General features: G+C 37.8%; 1 protein-coding gene across 16 annotated transcripts in view; it reads left to right on the top strand.

Moving 5' to 3' along the window:
- Positions 1 to 24,879, top strand: part of EYA1 (EYA transcriptional coactivator and phosphatase 1) — a 329,028-nt gene that overhangs the window by 228,597 nt on the left and 75,552 nt on the right. The window lies entirely within an intron of this gene.

Raw genomic sequence — 24,879 nt, forward strand, 5'->3', positions numbered from 1 at the left:
TAAATATACTCAATTTTTAAGATATATGTAGTTTTTGAGATGCATAATTATAAATACTTAGCTATAACTATAATTCATTGGCACCACATGTAGAGCATGAAATGGCAACGCCTAGAATTTAGCGTTTATCATTATTCAATATTTAATGTTTTTCATCAAAGTAATATCTTGCTGATAGTTTAAAAAACAATCAAAAGTGAGCCTCTGCTTTCCCACATGTGGCCTGCTGTGAATTTCATGACAATGTGTCATGAGTTTGGGCATTTGTTATGCTTCTGCACAACCCTTGCTGGTCTCTTTCAAATGCCAGCCTCTCCATGTGGAAATCTTCCTACATGATGTCTTTGGTATCTCTTCCCCTCATTGATTCTTTCTTTCTAGAACTCTTAATGGTGTCTGCCTAATTTCCTGAATTGGTCTTTACTTAAGATTTCCTATACTTTCACATACTTCTCACCTCCTTGCCTTAACTTTTTAAAGAGGTAATCATACCTTTCATGGATTACAAAATAAGTTATTATCCTCAAAGAGTCAAAATTTTCTTCCTCTTGCCTGTTTCCAGAGCTAAAGCCCACTCTATTGCTACAAGTCAGGTTAAAATGTTCTTAACATTGAAAAAATTACCTCTCTGATGTCATAATCACAGTGTGCATTCTAGGTTATCCTAAATCATGAAAAAAAGTTCTGTGTAATAAATGCTAATTTAATTTTTGACTATAGAATTATATTTTAAATATTAATGGGTGATTTCTCCCCCAAAAGTCTTCAAAATTTTTCATGTTCCACGTTTTTTTCATTTTAAAAATAAGTATGCAGACATCGCTTTATTCTAAAGTTTCATCATTCTTGTCTTTCAATTAACTTCTAATGCTCATTATTTCTGCTGCACATTTTAACTTTAAATATTTTTGTCTTTGATAATTGTATTCCATGTATCTTTATTTTCCAAAAACTAAGTTGATATTATATTCCTCATTCAGTTGACAGGTGTACATACAGTTTTCATAGGACTGAGTATACCTATTTCTCTCTTCCTTTAATTAGATTTCACATCTATATAATGACACTGAAGATAAATTTTATTGTAGAATGCATTGAATTTATTGTAGGAGTTTTTATAGAACTTTCTCTACCTACATAAACTTCATATAGGCATCATGAGGAAAGGTAATGGCTTGTCCCAACTTTAGGGAGATCTTGCCTTTTCATTTGAACCACCTGTGTCATGCAAGCTTCCTGAGAACTAAAAGGAGTTTTGAAATGAGGATCGTTACGTGAATGAGATGTAGCAAACCTCTTTTAGGATCTAGAGAGTCATAGAAAGGGAAGAGGAGACAGTGAATAATATTATTTAATTTATGATATTTTGGTTGTGAATACTACATTATAAATAAACTGTTGAAGACTTAATTGTGTTTCTTAAATTAAGGTTGATAAGAGCTTTTTTGAAAAGGCCATTTGGTCAGATATAAGTGTTTGTCTCTGAAACCAGACATTGTTCTAAGTGAGTATTTTTCCTAAAAGGGATGCTATGTGAAAGAGTGGGGATGGTGGACTACAAAGCCAGGCCACGTGGAAAACAATGAAAAATTCTAATTTCAAAATCTGTCCATGGTTTTAAGAGTGAATGATGTATTGTAGCTTGTATTGTAAAAGTAAAAGTGCTTAGTGTTTTAATTTCATTATCTTATGGGAAAAGAATAGGAATGAGTTGAACCGAGGAAAAAATAATACTTTTCAGATTTCTTATACATACTTCTTCCAACTAAAGCGAGTATGTCTGGATCAGCCTTTCTTGTGTTACATAATTAGAAGTGGAAAGTATCACTGAGTTTCCACATTGAAAAAGAAATGGTTTTCTTTAAAAATTCAAGGAAGATCTAGTCTGGGTATTTTGTTTTCATTCTTTAATTTGTGATAAGACTGCAGATTCAGGCTAAGTTTTTCGGCATTAACTTGTCTTTCTTAGTAGTCGTATATAAAATAATAGACTTACTATTCTTGATGAAAAGGACGTTTTGATGGTAAAGTACATAAAACAGAAGAATTTATTAAACTAAAGAATTAGAAATGACTTATTAAAAACAATTTCTGTTTTGAGGTAGAATTCTTTACATTGTTAAAATAATGAATGTCTCTTTTTGTTGGAATAATTTCAGGTCTTTTTTTTTTTCTTTTACTTTTAGTCTATTGTGCTTAAAGTTAGTATTTTGTAATACTGGAGAGTTAGACTCTTGTCATTTTCTTATCTTATATATGACCTGGTTTCTGCCTTTCAATTTCATGGTATTATGCAGTAGGGAGAAATCTAGGTATATGTGATATTTCACTCATGCTTCATGATTTCTGTTCCTGCATTGTTCTTAGAATTGTTATGTCACAATGGACATATAAAGATAATTTCGTAAGGATTTCTCAGGGCAAACATGTGAGGACTCATTTGTGGATTTTTTGTGTCTTTTTAAAGTTACTTTTTAAGTCTGTGATGGTATGCAGTATTAACTTGTAAACATGTAATTCCTCATGAATTTTGAGTTCAAAAATTATTTTAAAGTGTTTATAATGAAATATTCAAAGCTTTGTTACCCTTTGGATGGATATTTTAATGCATTAAAAATAATATAACTTGAATCTGAAAGCTTCCAAAATTTCACTCTATTTTAAAAACTAAAAACAGTACCTTTGCATTCATTCTTTTAAAAATGAATTTGTTAGCTCTTTCTTCACTATCTTAATTAAAAAATTCACATCATCTGCAGATATGTTAGAATCTACCTTGAGAAATATAGATATTTTCTAGTCAATAAGATTTTAATTTATTTATTGTATTCAAAAAACTCGTGCCTACTCTTCAACTAGCTATGCCAATCACCCCTCACCCCCAATTGAAGGACATCTTGGTTGCTTTGAGTTTCTGGTAGTTATGAATGAAGTTTCTATAAACATTTGTGTGCAGTTTTTAAAATAGATATAAGTTTTCAGCTCCTGTGAGTAAATACCTAGGAGTGTAATTGCTGGATCATATGGCAGCACTACGTTTAGCTTTGGAAGAAACTTCCAAATCATCTTCCAAAGTGGCTATACCATTTTGTATTCTCATCAGCAATGAATAAGAGTTCCTGTTGCTCCATATTCTTGCCAGAACTTGGTGTTGTCAGTGTTTTAGATTTTGGACATTCTAATTGAGAAGTAGTGCTATCTTGTTGTTTTGTTTCCTAATGACATATGATGTGAAGCCCCTTTTCATATGCTTATTTGCCACCTGTATGTCTTTTTTTGGTGAGGTGTCTGTAGAGATATTTTGCCCACTTCTTAAACAGGTTGTTTGTTTTCTTATTGTTGGGTTTTAGGAGTTCTTTATTTTGATACACATCTTTTGTCAGATAGGTGTTTTGCAATATTTTCTCCCAGTCTATGGATTTTCTTTTAGCAGTGTCTTTTGCAGAGAAGTTTTTAATTTTAATACTCCAGTTTATCAATTTTTCCCTCATGGATCATGCCTTTGCTCCTGTATCTAAAAACTTATTGCCAAAACCAAGGCCATCTAGATTTTCTCCTGTGTTACTGTCTAGAAGTTTCATAATTTTGCATTTTACATTTAGGTCTCTGACACATTTTGAATTAATTTTTGTGAAAGATGTAAGGTCAGGGTCTAGATTCATTTTTTTGCATATGGATGTGCAGTGGTTCCAGATTAATTTTTGAAAAACTATCTTTTCTCCATTATGTTGCCTTTGCTGCTTTGTCAAAGACCACTTGACTGTATTTAAGTGGGGCTATTTCAGGGCTCTCTCTTCTATTCCATTGATCCATTTATCTATTTTTTCACCAATATCACTCTGTCTTGATTACTATAGCTTTATAGTAAGTCCTAAACTCAGACAGTGTCTGTCTTCCAACTTTTTTCTTCTCCTTCAGCATTGTGTTGGCTATTCGGAGTCTTTTGTTTCTCCATATAATCTTTAGAATCAATTTGTCAGTATCCACAAAGTAAATTTCTGGGATTTTGGCTGGAATCACGTTGAATTTATAGATCAAATTGGGACAAACTGATGTCTTGACAATATTGAATCTATTCATATGCATGGAATATCTCTCCATTTATTTATATCTTCTTTGATTTCTCTTATAGTTTTTCACACATAAAGCTTATATATAGTTTTTAGAGTTACACCTCTTTCTCTCTCTCTTCCTCTCTCTCTCTCTCTCTCTCTTTCCCTCTCTAATGTTGATGGAAATAATGGTGTGTTTTTATTTCAAATTCCAAGTGCTCATTGCTGGTATATAGGAAGGCATTTGACTTTTATCTATGATGTTATATCCTGCAACCTTCCTCATTGGTTTCAGGAGTTGTTTGGTTTTGTGGGTGGGTATTTGTTGATTTTTTTTTTTTTTTTGTATTTTCTACATAGACAATCATGTTTTTTTGTGAATAAAGACAGTTATATTTCTTCCTTCCCAATTTGTATACCTTTTATTTTCTTATTGCATTAGCAAGGACTTCTAGTACAATGTTGAACAGGAGTGGCAGAGGGGACATCTTTGCTTTGTTCCTTATCTTAGAAAGGAAACATCTAGTTTCTCGCCATGAAGTATAATGTTAGTTGTAAGTTGTTTTTTGATGTTTTTTGTCAACTTTAGGAAGCTCTCTCCTCTTTCCTAGATTACTGAGATTTTTTTATTGTGAATGGGTATTGGACCTTGTCAAATGCTTTTTATGCATCTGATGATTTGATCATATGGTTTTTCTTCATTAGCTCATTGATGGATTACATTAATTTTCAAATGTTGAACCAGCCTTATATATCTTGGATTAATCCTACTTGGTCATGACATATAATTCTTTTTATACATTGTTGGATTCAGTTTGCTAATATTTTGTTGAGGATCTTTGCATTTATGTTCATGAGAAATATTATTCTAGTTTTCATATCTTGTAATGCCTTTATCTCATTTCAGTATTAGAGTAATGCTGGCCTCACTGATGGGATTACAAAATGTTCCCTCTGCTTCTGTTTTCTGGAACAGATTGTAGAGAATTGAGAATTGTAATCATTTTTTTTCTTAAGTATTTGATGAAATTTACCGGGGATCCCACCTTGGTCTAGTGCTTTCTGTTTTGAAAGATTAATTGTTGGCTCAATTTCTTTAATGGGTACACACCTATTCGTATTATCTATTTTTCCTTCTGTGAGTTTGGGTAGACTGTCTTTCAAGGAATTGGTCCATTTCATCTAACTTTGTCTAATTTGTGGATATAGAATTGTTCGGATATAGAATTGTTCATAACATTTCTTTATTATCCTTTTAATATTCATGAGATTGCTAATGATGGCTGTCTTTCATTTCTGCTATTAGTAATTTGTGTATTCTCTTTTTATCTTGGTTAGCCTGCCTAGAGGTTTATCAATTTTATTGGTAGTCTCAAAGAACCAGTTTCATTGATTTTCTCTGTTGTTTTCCTGTTTTTAATTTTATTAACTTGTCCAATTTTCACTATTTCATTATTTTTTTTCTGATTGCTTTTGAGTTAGCTTGCTTTTCTTTTTATAGTTTCCTAAGAGTGGAGCTTAGATGATTGATTTTTAGATCTTTCTTTTCTAATATATGTGTTCAGTGCTGTTAATTTTCTCCTGAGCACTGTTTTTGTGGCATTTTTTTTTTTTTTTTTTTTTTTGAGACGGAGTCTTTCTCTGTCCCCCAGGCTGAAGTGCAGTGGCGCGATCTCCGCTCACTGCAAGCTCCGCCTGCCGGGTTCACGCCATTCTCCTGCCTCAGCCTCCCGAGTAGCTGGGACTACAGGCGCCCGCCACCACGCCCAGCTAATTTTTTTGTATTTTTAATAGAGACGGGGTTTCACCGTGTTAGCCAGGATGGTCTCGATCTCCTGACCTCGTGATCCGCCCGTCTCAGCCTCCCAAAGTGCTGGGATTACAGGCTTGAGCCACCACGCCCGGCCCTTTGTGGCATTTCACAGAATTCGATGGGTTCTGCTTTTTCATTTTCATTTACTTCACAATATTTTAATACTTATTTTTGTTTTTATTACCATTGGACTCCTCCCTTTTAATGACGTATATATTTATAAACATTTTATTGGAGAGAAAATCTTAGAAATTTCATAGTTTACAGTAAATATCATTAGTTACAGTTACCCAGATATTCACATCTTACAGATTAAATGGCTTTCTCTTATTAGAAGATACGTGTAATTTCTGAGTAGAAGGGTATTCCATGGTAAATTCAAATTTCACTCTCTATAAAATAAAATTTTGATCAGAATCAACTAGTTTTCCTTGTTCAATCAAAGACTGTAAGACAGTGTCACAATGAAATCCATGATTACTTTAAATAATAAATTACAGATTTCACTCATTTTTATTTTTAAAAAACCATCTTTTACAAAGCCAATGATTTTTTTTCTATGATCAAAATAGAGGTAGGGAAAAATAAATTTGAAGGTGGTTTCCTTTTGTGCTAATATCTAAACTAGCATTTTATCATCCCCTAGCCACTGAGGTATAGAGTAAGTTATCATCTTGTACTGATCATAAAAGCTTAAGTCATATTACTACTAATCTAACTAAATATATTCTTTCAAAAGAGTGATAGAAATAATTTTTTGAGTATTGTTACGAAGAAAATTGTAACTGACTTTTCTCAAAAGATCACTTAAACCATTTTTTATCATATGATATTTTTCATCATATGATTCATGTGTATAATCAAAATTTAAACCATCATCTATAATCCAATTACTGTGCTGTATTTAAATAATTTGTCCTGACAACATAGTTTTTATCCCAAATCTCTTAGAATATCTCATAATAATTATGATAGCTATCATCACAATACATAATAAAATACAGTCGAACACAATTGTTGTGCTTAGAGCTCTACATTCATTACCACATGTAATCTTACAATATACCATGAGATAGGTACTATTTTTTCCATTTTACAGATGAGGAAAATGAGGCACATCACTCTTAAATGCTCAATAAGTGTTAGGTATCATTAAGTTAATCAAGAATGTTGAGGCTACATTCTTACAAAAGCACTATTTACCTATAATATTGTATTTTTAAAATAATACAAATATAAAGCAGTGAGGGACAAAGATAAAAGTGAATGGTGAACGAAACATTTTAGATTAATGTGAAATAAAAGATAATTAGTTTTTAGGAATAAGATTTAATATGAATGCCGTAAAAAAGTTTGTTTTTCAAAGGATTTGTTCATTTGAATTTCTTACATCAGCTTGATGTTGAAATCTACCTTCACGTGCACTGATTGCATGCAGACAATTTACTGGTTAAGGTGTTGGACGGGAATCTTGCCGATATTGAATTTCAAGTGACAGAGGAAAAATCAGTATAAGAGGGAATTCAATATGCATGGGAAACCATTTGTTCCCTCTGCTTCTTTGATCCCTGCCAGGGCACAAGAAAGTAGAGCAAAGCGCCTGAAAAAGAGGGGAATGTTCTTGTTCAAAGTTGCAGAACTCTGAGCCCTCAGAGGAGCTCAGTGTGACAGGTTAAAAACCTAAACTCCCGGCTATCTTCCCTGTCATGCAGGATATTTGGGTCTCGTCTGTACTCGCTAACATGCTTATGTCTGTTCATTGTGGAAATGGTCCTGAGATTTGCACTAGCAAGCGTCTTGATGCCTCCATTTTGCTAAGTGAACGGTTTGGAAAATCTGCAGGCCATACTTGCTCATTTTCACAGATGCCTTGTGGACTTTGGAAAAGTTTGCAATTTGTTCGGCTCAGAAATAAACTATTTCAGCAAAACAATTTTAACTAATGTTTTGGAAACATTTGTCGGCAAAACAAATATTTGTATCTAAAATAGCTAGGCTATTAAGATGTGAGAAAACAAAACAGATGTTTGTTTTGGGTTGTTGGGTTTGTTTGTCTTGATGGCATTTGTTTTCTTTCTTTTTTTCTTTCTTTCTTTTTTCCCAGAGGATATATAGTGGTATAATGAGATTATAAAATTCATGGAAATAAAGTTCACTCTTTGTTTTATACTGTGAGAAACGTTATAAAAATGAATTTTGTTACCTGTGAATTTTGGACTGTATTTCCAAGAAAAGAAAAATTCAGGCTTCTAAGCACTTACCCCTTTTGTGCCTCGTTACTGGTTTCCCTAATTTTTTCAATTACTTAGCCATATGTCAGGATGCCTTATAGAGTCAATTTTAGTACACTGGATTTTAATATGTAGTTCTTTCTTATATTTATACATAACATGATTTTTATATTAATCAAAATAATGCATATATTATTGAGCTAATTAAATTAGTTTATTAACCCTCCCAAACATTTATTATCTTCTTTTGTAATTAATTGATTCATTATTTGAAAAACTGTTACATATTAAGTGTCCTATGGGACCAACACAAACCAGTGTAATAAGTTCTCGTATTCAAGTTGGAGGACATCGGCATTTACTGATTCAATTTTTTAATTGGAGATGGTTGTAAAGAGGACAGAGTTATAAGTGTTTGCCATCCCTTCACCTAATTTAATTGTGGTTGCATCGTTTCGTAAGTGGCTTCTGGATTAAGTTTTAAATAAAGGTAGAATTGATGGATTAATGGGGCTACCAATGTTATTTCTATGTTGATAGTAAGTATTGTTTGATAAGTGTTTTTACTGAATAATAACACATGAGCATGGGACAAAATTATAAAGGCACAGATGTGTTTACAGAGAAGAATAAACCTCTCTCCATGTTCTATACTCGGCACCTTGGTTTCATATTCTTTGCTTATATAAACATATACTTAACAACTGTCCCCCCGCCTCTCTTTTTTTCCACATTCGAGTATGTTTAGCTTTTTGGTCCTTCACAAATAATAGAGTACTATACATGCTGTTCTGCACCTTACTTTTTCACTAGACAATATACAGAGAAAATTTCAGTAAGTATTTTTGTTGTGGGTTATATATACAGATTTAACAGTGGCTAATATTTTTTGAACATTTACTAGTGCCAGGTATTGTTCTAAGCACTGTTCACTCATTAACTTAGATAATTCCCACCCAGCTCCATGAGATAGAGTTGTATTGTCATTGTCCTCATTTTACAGATGGGAAAACTAAGGAAAGGTCAGTGACAACACTGAAATTAAACCTCTGGAAGCTTGACTTCAAACTTGAGTTTTTAATCAGTAAAGCATGCTGCTGCTTGAAACCACTGTGTCTGAAGTTTCAAAGGAGCAGAAAAATGAAAATGTACACAGAGTCCTAAAGGTAGTAGCTGTGTAGTAAACATCTTCTTCAATCAGCACTCAGCAAAAGCATATATTATGAGGCATTCAGTTAACTATGTGTTAAATATTTGAGCTCAACTTGCTGATAAAATAATGTAGGTCTGAAATTATAGGGAAGAGGTATGTAGTATATTTTGGGTTATTATGTCATAAGTATTCACTGAATTATAAAAGCAGTTTGTGGATATCTTGGATAATCCAACAGCTGATTGCTCCCATTCTCCCTCATTTTCCACTTCCTGAATCGGTTCACTCTGTGCTTCCCTGTATCCTACTTAAATAGTCACCTGTCATGGACCTGCTTAGGGAACAACTTGCCACATGTCTTTACCATTTCCCTCCCCTTCCTTCCAGGGACCTCTTTACATCTTGTTCTCCTTTTTTTCCTTATCTTTAAAAAAAAAAAAACTTAAATAACTCAAATGGCAGCTCATGGTTGATGAACACTAGGTGTAGGAATGGTGACGATTCTATCAGGAAAAGGGAGGCTCTTCATTTTAAAGTGAAGGTGGGAATCTGAATCCAATACCATCACCTTCTAACACTTTTAAAAATACTTATCTGACTCCTTCAGCAACTTCAGGGACCTCTTCATTAATTTAAATTTCATTTCTTCATTACTGTTATTTAAGATAAGTTTTAACTCTTTCACTTTTTTGTGACTGCTGATATTTAAGGGTATAATTCTCTGCTATTTTGCATTATATTTGTGCAGTATTTCACCTGGATTATTGATTGGCTAGGTAAGCATGAATTGGTTTGGAAATCATGTCTGACATCGTTTTTGTGAGAAAATAGCTTCTGAATTTCAAACGATTGATTTAAACATATTTAGAACATAGCCTATTTGTAAATAGACTACTCTCCTATATCTACAAATCCGCTTGCGTAACCTTAGCATGAAGCAGCTGGGCAATAGGGAAGCTTTTAATTTTCGGTTAGCATGGACTGTATAGGTCCTTTTGCAGAAGACCTTCACCTTACTGAATATAAATAAGGAATCCAGAAAGATTAAATTTTTCCTAAGCAGCACAGCCTGCCATTGGTGACATCTCTGAATGGGACACTAGAGTGTCAGCCTTGGGAGACAGAAGAGTGTAGTATGGCCTTTCCCATACTTCCCTGAGTAGCACAACTGTCTCCCAAAGATGGAGATGGATATCATTTTATCCTGTAATGAGTTCCCAGGTAGGAGCAGTTCGGGATTCAAATTACCAGATTTAAAGTTATTGGAGTTTCTCTAAGTCTTTTCTGATTTTTGATATGACAGTACTCACTGAGAATTGAGTGTAATGTCCAATGTTTCCCAGTCATACCTGGCTGGGGTTGGGTACCACTTTCCACCTGTGCTTCCCCCAACACCCCGTCTGAGAATGTCTATGAATGTCTCTTGACCACCACCCTCTCTTTGAATACAATTAGGAAAAACTGGAGTGGTGGCTAGGGATTTGGAGTTGGGCTAACCTGGGTTTGAATTCTGGCTCTGCCGCTCACTTGGGAAGGCCACTTAGCTCCTTGGTGTATTATTTCTCTATGGAATGAGCATAATACCACTCTTGTTTATGGGATGACTATGAGAATGAAATGATGTAAGTGGCTAGCAAAGTGACTGATACATATTAGGCACTCAAATGTCCATTTCTTCCATTTGGGCATTCAGTAGATATTTATCAATGCTTGCTGTGTGCCAGGCACTGTGCTTGGTGCTGGGAATATGGGGGTGACAAGAAAAGGCAAGGCCCCTAGCCTCAGGAAGCTGATGTATTCTTCCCTCTTGAAGTTCATTACTGTTGTACATTGTGGATTGTGGTTGTTTCAGACACTAAAGCCTCAAAAGTGTGGCTCACCAGTTTCTTTCATGTAGAATGACTGTGGGGAGCTTAAACCAGTGGTTGAAATGTGTAAGAAGAATAATTAGAGGTTTCTACCAGGTTATCCAGAGATTACTGGAAAGTGGATAATGATCATATTTTAGGAGTGATGAAGCTGTCTTAATTGAGTTACTAGACCTTGACTAATGAATTAATTTACCTAGAGACCTCGATTAGTGCCTGCGTGAACAGGGAATAATGGCTATGGAATACAGGTAGAGAAGTCAAAGCAATTCTCTAAGATTAATTCAGTTAATGTTTATTGGTCTCAGACTACTGGTTATCCCTATAAGGCTAGTCAACAAGTTTACTTGCCTTTAGTTTATTTTGCAAAAGTTTTTTGTGGGAGATTTCTATGACTGAAAACAAAATTATTACAATTCCTTTACATTAAATCTTTTATTCTGCTAAGGTAATAGTCACTGAGAATCTAAACTAATATAATGTAATTTATTCAAGGTTTTGCTGAGGTCTTTTTTTTTCTTTTTTGCCAAAATCTAAAAAAAAAAAAAAACAATTTAGGCCAAGCAGGGTGTCTCACGCCTGTAATCCCAGCACTTTGGGAGGCCGAAGAGGGTGGATCATGAGGTCAGGAGTCCAAGACCAGCCTGGCCAAGATGATGAAACCCTGTCTCTACTAAAACTAGAAAAATTAGCCAGGCGCGGTGGCAGGCACCTGTAATCCCAGCTACTCGGGAGCTGAGGCAGGGAATTGCTTGAACCCAGGAGGCAGAGGTTGCAGTGAACTGAGATCATGCCACTGCACTCCAGCCTGGGCGAGAGAGTAAGTCTCCATCTCAAAAAAAAAAACTACCAGTATGAAATTATCATGGTCACACTATCACATGTAACTTTGAAGGTTTGATGGCCCATAACTTCATAGATCTGTGTGGATCCCAGGTGATTTTTGAGGAATATCATTGGCCTTCCCTCAGGACTGTGGCCTTCTACATGGGAATCTTCCCTGATCGGGCCTGTAATTTTCATAGGAAAATGTCTATTTCTATTCTCAGCACAGCTAACTTAGTAAAGCCTATGAGTCTCCCCCAACTCAACCAAGCAATAACACCTTCGCATACCCTCTTACCTCACTGCCGCTTGAAACTCAAAGAAGAAACTTGTTCTTGTCAGCTGGCATAACAATATGTCAGGGGTCCATGCCTCCAGATATTTTCAGTTTTACCCTTAAACAAGATGCCTGATTCCAGGGTTCTGCACTCTGCAGTAGTGAACTCCAGAGTTACAGAGTCAGCAGTAATCAGCCTTAGAAGAAAGAATCTTGTGACACTTGCTGTTTTATTTACCATGAGGGTGTGCTCCTGGCATTCCATAGTATTCCTCAGTGAGCAGTTCTGTGAGGCGTTTCCATCCCATCTCTATAATGGGAACACCTACATTTTTTACTTTCAGTTCCGGGTTACATGTGCGGGATGTGCAGGTTTGTACCTGGGTGAACGGGGAACACCTCCATTATTGTGAAGAAGTTGTTTGTCACATCTTATGCACACCGTGAGCCATAGAACTGTTCCTGCCTTTGCCCTGCATGGACTGCAACAAGACCTGTGTGGTCCATTTCCTCACTGGCTCCATTTTCCCCTTCTGATCCACATTTTTCTTCTAATGTACTCATTCATTTTTTAAAAAGATGACTGTATAGTTATTATGTATATATTTGGTGGGTTACCTTAAACCCTTCTTTTAGAAAAGTAGGATATCAATTATTCAGAAACTAAAATTAAGAATTAAAAGGTTGTATTCAACAAGAATAAGAACCAGAGAACAGACATGCTCAGGAAGCACTTACTTTGTTACAACAACTGTTTTGGAAACTTTTTGGTTAATATTTGCACAAAAACCTGATATGCACAAAAAAAGCTTTTTGGGTTAATATGCACTTCATATTTTCCTATAACTGTAGTCTCCCAAGAGCACATGCCTCTTTATCATTTCTTCTCTTTGCTCAAAGTTCCAAACCTTCTTGTCTAATGAATAGGCAGGCCTGTTATTCGTTTCAGTTCAGCTATTTCATATATTTTTTAAAAAGCATGCTGCCCGTGGTAAAATCTCTCCCAATGTAAGGAATACACTTTCTCTATCATGAATATTGTTTTCAGCTTCTGCAATTTATTTTATTTCCCATGCCTACCACTTCTTAAATGTTCTCCCTTCAAACATTCGAAGAATTACAGGGTTTGCATGGAGTCTCTCCTTTCTAGTTTCTCATTTAGTGTTTTTCCTAAAGTATATGTTTCCCTACACTTGTTCATCTAATTACTTCCCTTGATTCAGCTTTTATATTGATAAAGGTCACTAAGAAAGCACACTTCTCTTGAGATATGTTTCTTAATTGTGCTATTAAATTGCATCCCATGGTTCCCTAATTGAAGGAAAAGTAGAAAACGCAGTTTCTCCTACTGACACATGGAAATGAGATTTTAATGATGTTCGTCAACGTTTCATTACCCAGCCATTGAGCATCTCTTACTTTCAAAGTACCATTGGGTTCTGTGGAGATACAGAAGACAAGAGGGTCATTCACTGTCCTCAGGAGCATTTTGCCACTAAAGACAACTATGTGTACAGCCAAACCTAATAAAATTTCCATTTTTAAAATGCCATGCTAGAAGAAACAAAGTCCTCAGGAAGAGTGCAAGAACACATTCCTTACATAAGTGTTTGAAGAAGAAATTAACAAAGGAGGTGAAATTCTCAGCATTGGAGGGTGTAAAAGTGTGAGGGACAGAGGATAGGGAAGAGGTATTTATTTGAGGCTAGAGAAATCGACCACTTTAAATGGGCTCAGTGACAGGATATCCTTTCCATCAGAACTCGGTGAAGTTGTATTTAATTTTTTTAAAGGATGAAAGCATTTTTGAACTGGAACATCACTTTATGGTCATCTTTACAAATAAGGTAACAGCCCAGAGGGGTAATTTTAAACAATTGACTTAGAGCAACAACACAAATAGACTTGTATAAAACACTTTAGCATGCATTATTTGATACAATCTTGACAATGGTGCTGTTCCCATTTTACTGTTGAGGAAACTGAAGTCCAGCAAAAGTCCAGATAACTCAATAAATTACAAGCTATCAAGGCTGCTCTGGAACGTATGCAACCCTAATGTGTTAATTTGTAGGTTATGCTGTCCACTGTGGTGAAATTTGAACGAATCAATTTTCCGTGTTACGTAAGTTAGGGAGGATATGCAGATGTACCAAAATGTGCAAGATTCAGCTTCTCTGCAGGTGGGTTATTTTCCCAAACAGTGAAAGGAAAGAAGGTCCCCTTACTGGAGTCAGTGAAAGTTCCATCACCCACGCAGCCAAGCTTTGGTTGTGGGCAGCCCCTCTCCTTTAGGCCCAAACCTCCAGAAGAAGGTGGCAGCCAAGGGTCCCCAGGCAGGTACCCATCAGAGGCTGCACAGCCGGTCTCTGGCCTCCTCATTGACAAGTGAGACGTATGGCTTGGAGAAACGATGCTGCTTCTGCGGCCAGTCAAGTCTGGAGGGCGTCTGAGGTGGGAGCAGGCAGGTGGAGTTGGAGGCTTTAGAGAAGACAGGCCTGGGTTCAGATCCTGACATTGGTACAGCCTAGCTGGTAGCCCTTCATTCTGATTAACTTCAATCTTTTTATCTGTTAACTGGGGACAGTAATACATCCCTAAACAGATCTGGGTAGAAATAATCCCAAACCTAGAAGAAGCCCTGTTTTCTCCACTCTTCCATCTCTCAACCCTGACCCCAGCCTCAAGTTTCTTTTGCTGTGATATCTCTTCCTGGCTTTGCACTGTTTCAATCAGTTCAGCCGAGAGGACGGGATAGTGAACCAAGTGTGTCTGAGTTCTCCTGTCAGAGAAATACTGTCCCCTAATGAACATGAAGCACATTGATAGGTATTTCCCTGTGACACATCCCTCAAGAGAGTGGCTAAACAGACCCTTGGAGATTATCAATGATCATGTGCATTTTGCTGTGTGAACCAGAGATGCTCCACACGCCAGGTTGTGGGGGAAAAAAAAAAAAGTTTAATGAGCCTCTGATACGTTCCAGGCACTGTTCTAGACAGACAGGATTCTGCAGTGAACAAAAATCAAGCCTCTGCCATCAGGGAACTTACATTCTATTGGAGGCACAGATGATAAGTACATATAAAATGCATCCAGCAGAGTGCCTGGAAGGATGAACAGCTGGGTAAGGAGAATAGCGTTAGGGCAGGTAAACTGTTTCGGAAGAGTTGTCCATCAGGTGACACTTGAGCAGAGGCCTTCAGGAAGGGAGGAGAGAGCCACCTTGATATCTGGGGAAAGAATTCTGGGGAGAGGAAACAGTGGTTGCCAAGGCCTGGCTGTGGGGCTGTGCTTTGTGGATTCAGCAAGAGCAAAGAAGGCCCATAAGGCGTTGGAGCCTCTGGGAAAGGAAGGCGGGGGGGAAAGGCAGGGAGGAAGAGAAGCTGGAGTAGAAGCCCTTGTGGGCATGAGAAGGATTTGGGATTTTATTCTGAATGACATGAGCAGTGTTTAAGCAGAAGCATGGCATGATTTCATTACACTTGAAAATAATCTCTCTAGTCATGGACAGAGAATAAGTTGCAACAAGGCAAAAAAACAAGGTGGTGTTGAAGAGATCAGAGCCTCTGCTTAGCACATGTGAAGTTTGAGCTGCCTGTTAGAAATCTAACAGGAGGTGGTGATTCAGTTGTTGCATAAGTTAGTCTAATGTTTACAAGACAGGTTAGGGCCTAAACTTGTGAGTCTTCAACATCTGGAAGCCACTGAAAGCTGTGTGTGTGGATGAGTGAACAAGGACGGCAGGAGCAAACACAGAAGAGGAGCCAAGCACTGAGCCCAGGGCCTTCCCACATTAGCTAGCTGGGAAAAGAGGAAGAGCCAGAGAAGGAGATTGGGAAAGAGCACCCAGGGAGTCAGGAGAAGAACTGAGAACAGGGCCTTTCAGAGGCCAAGGAACGTAAGTGTTGCAGAAGCAAGTCATGGTGGACTGTGTGTGGCGCTGGCGAAAGGCGGAGAAATACGGAAATTGAGACTTGACTATTTGATTTGACAGAATGGATGTTGTTGGTGATCTTGACAAAGAGGAACATAGGAGAAAATAGCATAAATGATGGGAGTGGGTTCAAGAGAAAATGGGGTGAGAGGAAGTTAAAGCAGCAGGGAGTCTCAATTCTTTCAGTGACTTTTGCTGTACACTATAAGGCAATAGAGAAAGAGGGCAGAACCTAGAGGAAGTGGAAGATGCTTTTTAGGCAAGAAATCTATCTAGCTTGTGTGCACATGCAGGTCATCTACAGTAAAGGGAACGTGGGCTGGAATCAGTGACAGGGCACTGGAGTCTCATGCCAAAAGGAGGGGGTGGCCTTAGGAGTGCAGAAGGTCCGCCCATCATAACCTGAGGGGAGGCAGACTGCATACAGAGTACTTACAGATGGGGAGAGCCTGGCAAGGAGAGTAGAGAGAGTGGTTCCTTCTGTTTTCTCAGTGAATGGGAAGCCAGGTTCCTTGGTAATGAGAGAGTAGCAAGCTGTCTCGTGGTGTTGGTCATGACACCCCTGGTGCATAATAAATATAGGCAGTGCCAATATTCTACAAGGTCATCATCCTGCTCAGTCACATCCCTGGTGCTGAGCGTGTTGCCTGGCACATAGGTGCTCTGTCATACCACAGAATCCAAAGGTAGCGCTTATTGTCCTGGCCTAGGAATTTGTGATAGCTGCAGGCAGGACCAGCTGCAAAACTGGTGGGCCCCGTGTTCAAAAATAAAGAATTTTAAGACAGCACAGCAGACTACTGAACCAAGTGGCAGGCCCAGCTAAACACAAAGCCCTGTGGGAGTGCACAGGCTGCACCTCCAGGAGACTGGCCCTAGCCACAGGTACTTGTTAAATCTGATCAAACCCCAGTGATGCAAGAATCACAGTCAGCAGACTCATGGCAGTGGCCAGAGATAAAACTCCCTGCAGAGAGACAAACTTTTCTTATTTTCTTCTTTCAGATGTTTAAGACTGAGTCCAAGCAGCAGTCACCATCTTCACAGATTAGCAGAGATGGAGGTTTAAGGATTCTTGTAAGAAAATGAACAGAAATATGCATCAGAGATATTCAGAAACTTTTAGGAGCAAAATGTTCACTAGTGATATCTCTTAAATGACGATCACAAATCCCTGCGGTAGGAAGAGAAAGGTGCCCAATGGTAGGACAGAGGGAACCTCAGTGGTGTTGGAGGTTGCAGCCCATTGTGAGTATGAGGTGGCATTAATGACCATTCAAGAAAAAAACATTCTCAGACAAGACAAAATAACATAAGAAAACCTCCCCATTCATTCCCAAAACTGCAAAGGTAAAGAGTAGTATGGGTAGATTAGATCCAGTGCAAAGGTGAGATGACCTGTTTTGTAGCTGCTTTAAATTGAGTTGTTTCAAAGAGTGTTTTTAAAAAACTATTGTATAGATACCGTTTTAATGGAGTTTTTCACTGGGCATGGTGGCTCATGCCTATAATCCCAGCACTTCTGGTGGCCCAGGCAGGCAGATTGCTTGATCCCAGGAGTTCGAGACCAGCTGGGCAACGTGGCGGAACCCCATCTCTATAAAAATTACAAAAAATTAAAAAATTAGCTGAGCATGGTGGTGCTCACTTGTAGACTCAGCTACACGAGAGGCTAAGGTGGGAGGATCACCTAAGCCCAGGAGGTCGAGGCTATAATGAACTGTGATTATGCCACAGTATTGCAGCCTAGGTGACAAGAGTGAGACCATTTCCAAAAAAAAAGGAAAACAAAAAGTTTTCCAACATTGTCCTCCTTTTATCAGAAAAAAAGCAAGTTAGCTGAATGAATGTGTGCACAGGTATACATTCTGTGTTGTGAGCATTTGGTTTCAGTGGCATCGTACTCAGTCACATGAGAATTCAAGCATGAAGTTTAGGCCACCACTGGAATTGCTTTAGACATTTTAAGAATAAAAGGAATTTTGGTTTTCACTCTGAGGATATCTGACTGTAGAGGTTGAACCTTGGCCAGCCCTTCCCTCTAACTGCCTTACAGGAGAGGAGAATGCATTTTATGCAATGTTGTCTAGAGGATTAGGGGTGGGTTTGTTAGAAACATCTGTCAGATTCTGCTATGGGAGGTCACTTTAAGTCAGAAAAAATCTAAGTGTTCATTGTAAAAGGCCTACATATCCTTTTTTCATTCACCTTTTCACCTGAATTTCCTGGTTTTCTTACATAGTAAACAGCATGGCTTGACAATGGTAGGGTCTCTGAATTTTTCTTTTCTTAGAAACTCAGCTTAGCTCATTTTCTGGTGTCACTGGTATGCTTGCCTGCTCAAGTAAGTTGAGTTTGTGTCCCCTAGATTCAGCTGACTACAAAGAGCCTGGTAAACAAGTACGCCCAGGGACCCAGACATGGGACAGCAGACTTGGTGCCTGCACCTGGCCATTATGTTAGAGATGAAATCAAAAAATCACTCACAAGATGTGTATTTCTGGTGCGTGTATCAACCGAAGCAGAATTCATAGCCTGTCAAGCATTTCTGTGTGCTGCTGTGACGGCAGAGTGCAATGGTTGCAACAGAGACCATGTGGCCCAGAAAGCCTAAAATATTTACTGTATGACTCTTGACAGGAAAAATTTACCGAGCCTTGCTCTAGAGTATAGGAACTCTCCCCTCCACACACACACACAAAGAAAAGGAGAATTAAATGTTTACAGCGTTGGTAAGTTAGTCTCCATGCCCCATCATATACCTGTGACCTGTACCCACACCGTCCCATGGGTTAGTTTCAGTGCCTTTGACTTTCACAGTGCAGCTGGTGTAGAGAAGTTCTGGGTAATTTTGATTATATTTGTTTTTTTACCTCGTCCATCCCTGGAGTAAGGGTCAATCCCACTCACTTGCCTTGAAGTAATTCAACTCAGCTTCACCAGTGCTTTCCCCCGTAGGAAAACTAATTTTAAAATCATAACCAAAAATATGCCCAGTGGATGTATATGATTCTTTTGGCCAATGTCATCAAATTTGATACATCTGCTTCCTTTTGGGGAATGCCACGGAGGAACCATAATATCCTTGCCTTCTTGACTTAGAATTCAACCTCTCTACATTCTGTCTTCCTGATCTGGCCTTGGTATACCATCTATTAAGATGACTTTTGCATATACTTATGTTGATTTTGAGAGTCTCAAAGTTCAGGTGTGCCTTAGTGTCAGTTGTTGTCTGACATATACTTCGTGCTCACGTGTACAATGTGCTTTAAGGCTTGAGTCTTGAACATGATGGAATCTACATTTAGGGAAGTGATATGCTCTGTTCTTTTTATCTGAGTCTCCTATAATGGCAAATAGAATATAATTATTGATTAGCCTGTCTCATGTTCACTAAATTCAGATAATCTTTCTAAGGATTTCATGAAAAGCTCTGCACTTTGTGTCGTAAGCTATATTGTCTTAGCAGACAGATTCAGGGTCTTGCCAGAGATCGTAGCTACCCTGGCCTCAGTCCAATGTCATTGTACATGTGGTGAGAGCTTCCTCCGGGCTAGGAGTTCAATTACTTACTTCTGTTTAGGGAGAGTAGTCTTTCACCTCACTTAGACTTCAATAGGAGTGAGGAGGGCCTCTACCCTCCCAAAGCACAGAGAAAGGAGCCTGCAGGAATTGTGAATTCTACTTCCTTTGCAACCACTACTGGCATATATAGTCCCAGGGGTGTAAAGCTAGATCAGAAATCCTCTACTACCCTTAGAATAAATGTGAGTACTTATCCCTAAATCTTCAAGGAGCCAACCAGGCCTTCACATCGTGCAGCAAGACTCCATAAAAATAAAATACTCCTGTGAAGGAAAGCGTAATTTAAGGAAATATCAGGCTGGGAAAAGTATCAGTAGATATGAAAAAAGGGTTAAAACTATTTTGTATAAATCAATAAAGGAATATTTAAAAACTGGCAAAGGATTTGGACTGTTCACAGAGGGATATAATTTTTAAGCAAATATATAAGCATCTTTAATATATGCAAATTAAAAATGATGCACTGTTATTCGGTATATGATAAATAGCAATGACTTTAAAATGATGACAGCCAATGTATATATGGTTATGGTAAAACAGACACAATTTAAATTGATACAGTCCTTTGAAAACTATTTGGCCATATGTATAACAAAACAGCGTGTTAAGGAAGGCATGAGAAATAAACCACATAAGTAATTTGGGCTAGATATAGTAGGCAATAAACCCTGATGGGTTTTGAGGGTTGGAGTTGCCTGAGGTCTTTTATATAGATTAATATGAAGGTAACTAATCTACTTAAGAGAGAGAGAGAGACAAAGAACTAATCATTATGAGGCTCTGGTAAGTGTTGTACATCCACAGGTAATAGAATTTTAAAGCTAAGTAATCTAGGCTGTCATCAATTTGATAAACAAAGAGAGTGGGAACTGAGAAAAAATGGAAGCAACTTCCCCAAGGTTCAAGGAGGAGTTACTAGCTCAGGGGAACTAAATGGACTCTTTTGAGTTCCAGTTCTTTGTTTTTCTTTTTAATATTGAAGAATTTATGGAAAACTGTAGTATTTACAAATGTAAAAATTTAATTATCTTATGTGGATTTTAATATTTTATGACTTAATATGTAAACATTAACTTTTAAATGAGCTTTTAATTACAGCTATTTCTCATTTATAAATATTTTTGCTGTCTTGTAGAAATAATTAGATAACCTTTATAGCTTTAATAGAGTAAATACTAGACTGAAGAAACATTCTTCCCATCATCAATTTTTTAATGTTTGCCTTACACTCTAGACACTTACTGTGCTGTCAGTATGCAAACACGAATACCACTGTGTTCTATTTTCCCAGAGGAGGAATGCTGGACATTTGCTCAAAATAATTTCATCAAATTATTTATTATCCACCACAAATGTAAATAACGGCAAAAATTTTATAATCCTATAATAGAGATAAGAGTACATAATTACAAAGAAGGGACCAGAAGTTAGAGAATTCACAAAGATTCTTGAGTTTGATCTTCAGAGGCTAATAGGAATTTCTCCGACAGACAGGGGAGAGGGTAAGGAGTTGAGAAAAGGAGACAAGGGCCAGGTGCATTGGCTCATGCCTGTAATCCTAGTGCTTTGGGAGGCTGAGGCAGGAGGACTCTTTGAGGCCAGGAGTTCAAGACCAGCTTGGGCAACATAGCAAGACCCCCATCTCTACAAAAGATTTTTTTAAAAAATTAGCCTGGTGTCATGGCATGTGCCTGTAGTCCTAGCTGCTTCAGAGATATATATTGCAGGTCCCTTGAACCAAGGAATTCGAGGCTGCAGTGAGCTATGGTTGTACCACTACACTTCATCCTCAGTGACAGAGCAAGGTCCTGTCTCTAAAAACTAAAAAAAAAAAAAAAAAAAAGCATGTGTGAAGCCATGAAATAGCATGGCACTTTCAGAGAAATGAGATAATTAAGTTTGTCTATCTGAAGTAGACTATGAAGAGAAAGTAGTTAGAAATAAGGTTGTTGAAGAATGACTCAGTGAGACTTTTTTCAGTTAGCTAACGTCGTAGAGTGCTAGCGACATGTCCAGCTCCAAGTACCTTTACATGTATATTAGTTTTATTTTACCCCACTTACTCCCATTCTACAAATGAAAAAACTGAGTCATGTAAAGGCTAAATAACAAGCAAGCAATACTACTAGTAAGTAGTACAGGCAAGAGTCAAAATGTGGCAGTTGAGTGCATAGCTCAGTGCCCTAAAATCTAGACTATCTTTCCTGTTCCACGCTATAAGGCTGGAGCAGAAGGGTCTTACCACTCTCTGTGATGGCAGTGCAGAAAACAGGTGGAAGACAGAGCCTATCAATCCTGGAAATAGCCTGTTGCAAGAATTAAGGCAAGATATAATGAGAGCCTGAACTTAGAGCAAAAGCATTTAGGAGTAAAAACCACAGAAGTAAGTCTTGATTTGATGGAGACACTAAGGAGTTTCTGGATTGGAAAAGTGGATAGTTACTGGTAACATTAATTCAACTTGTTAATAGGGAGGATTCCTTTTGGTACAAGTTTAATTATGGTGTCCATGGAATACTTGGGCAGAGAGGTCCAGAAATAGTGGGATACTCAGGTCAGGAGATCAAAAGGTAAAGCTTTAGAATTTATCAGCTCGGAGGGCATCAATTCAATTCCTCCTACAGATATTACCAAGCACTAAGAGCCTACAGTGGGATAAGAGGGCCATGGAAGAAACTCCAGTGCACTGCTGCTCAAAATATAGTCCATCAACTGGCTGCCTGTCCACTAACTGTATATTATTAGTGCCAGATAACAAAGGATTTGCTTCAGAATGTAATCGACCATGTTACTAAGTAATCAACCATGTTACATAGTGTTTTCTTCAGCTGACTATATTTTTAATATTAGCAAGACTTTTAGATGAAGGAAACATTGTGTTGATTCATATCCTGATGCAAAATCTGTATCTTGTCCCAGATCAGCACTTTGAATAACAGGGATGTAGAGAATGCCAACGTTCACACTTTGGTCAGAGCAGAAGCTCTCCAAAGAGATTGATGAGGGATAGTGTAAAGCAGAAGAAAGGGAAGTCAAGACATTCTGAATTGGACATGATTTAAAGAAGCAAGTGGTCAGCACAGCTGCAGAGGGGTCAAATAACATTGAAGACTAAAAAAATAATTATTAGATTTGGCCATTAGAGGGTCATCAGTAACAGTTTAGGAGTTTTACCCCCTGTTTTTTCACTCTTCTGCCTCCTTGAATCTGTATTATTGCCATGTAGACCAAATGCCTCTTGACTCTAAATCTAAAGTACTCAGATTCAGTCTTTATTTTACCTGTTTCTTGGGTGATCTGAAGTTATTGATCACTCTCTCCTTCCTGACATACTTTTTCTTTTTTTTTTTTTATAGCATTTGTATTTATTGGTATGCAATTATGCATTGAGCTCTTTTTCATCTGCCATACATTGACTTTGGTTTTCCTCTTCAAACCTCACCCGTCTTTCTCTGCCCATCCGTTGTACACACACTGCGTATCTTTAACAACACTCATTTCCTTAATTACATAGGGTGTCAGTTTCCAATCCTAAACCCAGTCCATATTTCTTTCTGGAGCTTCAGAGTAGTCTAGCAGCCTACTGGACATCTCTGCTTGGATGCCTACAGCACCTTCAAATTCAGTATGTCCAAAGCGGAACTGAATTCTCACCTATACTCTTCCCTGTGATGCCTTCTTCCTCCTAAGTCCCATACCTTGTATTACAATCTTCACCCAGTTGTGAAACCACTGACATGGGCATGATTTTTTTACTGCATCTTTCTTCCTTATCCACTTAGTTGATTTTACCTCCTAATGACACTTCAGATCTCCTTATGCCCAGCACCTGCATCACCATCCCTCACCTGGATCTCTGAATTATCCTCCTGGCCGGTCTCCCATTCTCAGTCTCCTCTCCAGCACCCTGCCACGTGGAGTGCAAGCCCCCACTCCCTTGTTGAATTATTTACCTGCCATTCCAGCCTCATCTCTGTGTTCTTCTTCTGTAGACTCAGGTCAGATTGGATTTTTATTTTCATTTCTTAAACGTGACATGCGCTCTCGCACGCGCTTGCTCTCGTTTACTCGCTCTCACGCTCTCGCTCTCTCTCTTTCGCTCTCTCTCTCTCTCTCTCTCCCACTTTACCTTCACACATACTTACGCCCCTGTCCGGAACACAGTCATATTCCCTCTTCACTGGTGCATTTGTCCTCTGTCTTCAGGAAGCTTCTGTAAGCCTGCAAATGTGAGTTATGTGGACTTCCTCTGTGTTCTCCTAGCATTCTGCCTTTCCTGTGTTGTGACCTTTTCCACATTACTTTGTAATTTCTCATTTGTGTCCACAAGTCAATGCCTCCCTCTGAATTTTAAGCTCCGAGAAGGCAGGAACCGTGTCTGTTTGCTGCATCATTATATTTCATGCTCCTGGTACAGCGCCTGCATGGTGTGAACGTGACATCCACTCCACGTTTGTTAAAATCAATCAATGCCCTCCAAAGTATTTTCACATCCAGTATCTCAGTGGGGGTAAACTTGAACAATTTGGAGAAGGTTTTAGTGAAACATGAGCTGTCAGTGGATTAGAAGATTAAATGATTTGAATATTTGAGTTGTTTTGCACTAGGAGGAGGAAGGAGAAGTTAGAGTCTGGAAAGCTGGTTAAGAGAATAGAAGCATTTAATTCCACCTCATAGAAAAGGAAGGGATTTTGAAAAATAACTAGCTTGCATCACTTTTATTTTCATCTTCCTTCCAGAAGTGGAGGCCTGCAAGGTAGGGGTGTGGGTGTATTTTAATATTTAAAGGTGTCAGGTTGTCTATCTTTTAGGGCTTTTTTTCCCTTCACCTGGAAAAACTTTAGATAACATGATTTAAAACTTTCACTTTCTACTTTGCAGAATGAATTTATTTTCTTTTGGAAGAGGCTTACAAAAGTAACTCACTTCATTATAGCTAGTCTGTTTCCAAAAAAGGTAATAATAATAAAGACAGAATATATTTTAAAAGATTGAGTTTTTAAAGCAGGGATAAACATGAAGAAATAAAGGAATGAGCCATCAATAGTAGGAAATCTAGGCTAACAAAATCTAGAAAAGATAAACGACTTTTACGACAAAATTATACTGTCGGTAAGTCAAGGAGAAAGCTGTAACAT

Source organism: Hylobates moloch, unplaced genomic scaffold (assembly GCF_009828535.3).
Source record: "Hylobates moloch isolate HMO894 unplaced genomic scaffold, HMol_V3 SCAFFOLD_9, whole genome shotgun sequence".
Taxonomy (NCBI): domain Eukaryota; kingdom Metazoa; phylum Chordata; class Mammalia; order Primates; family Hylobatidae; genus Hylobates; species Hylobates moloch.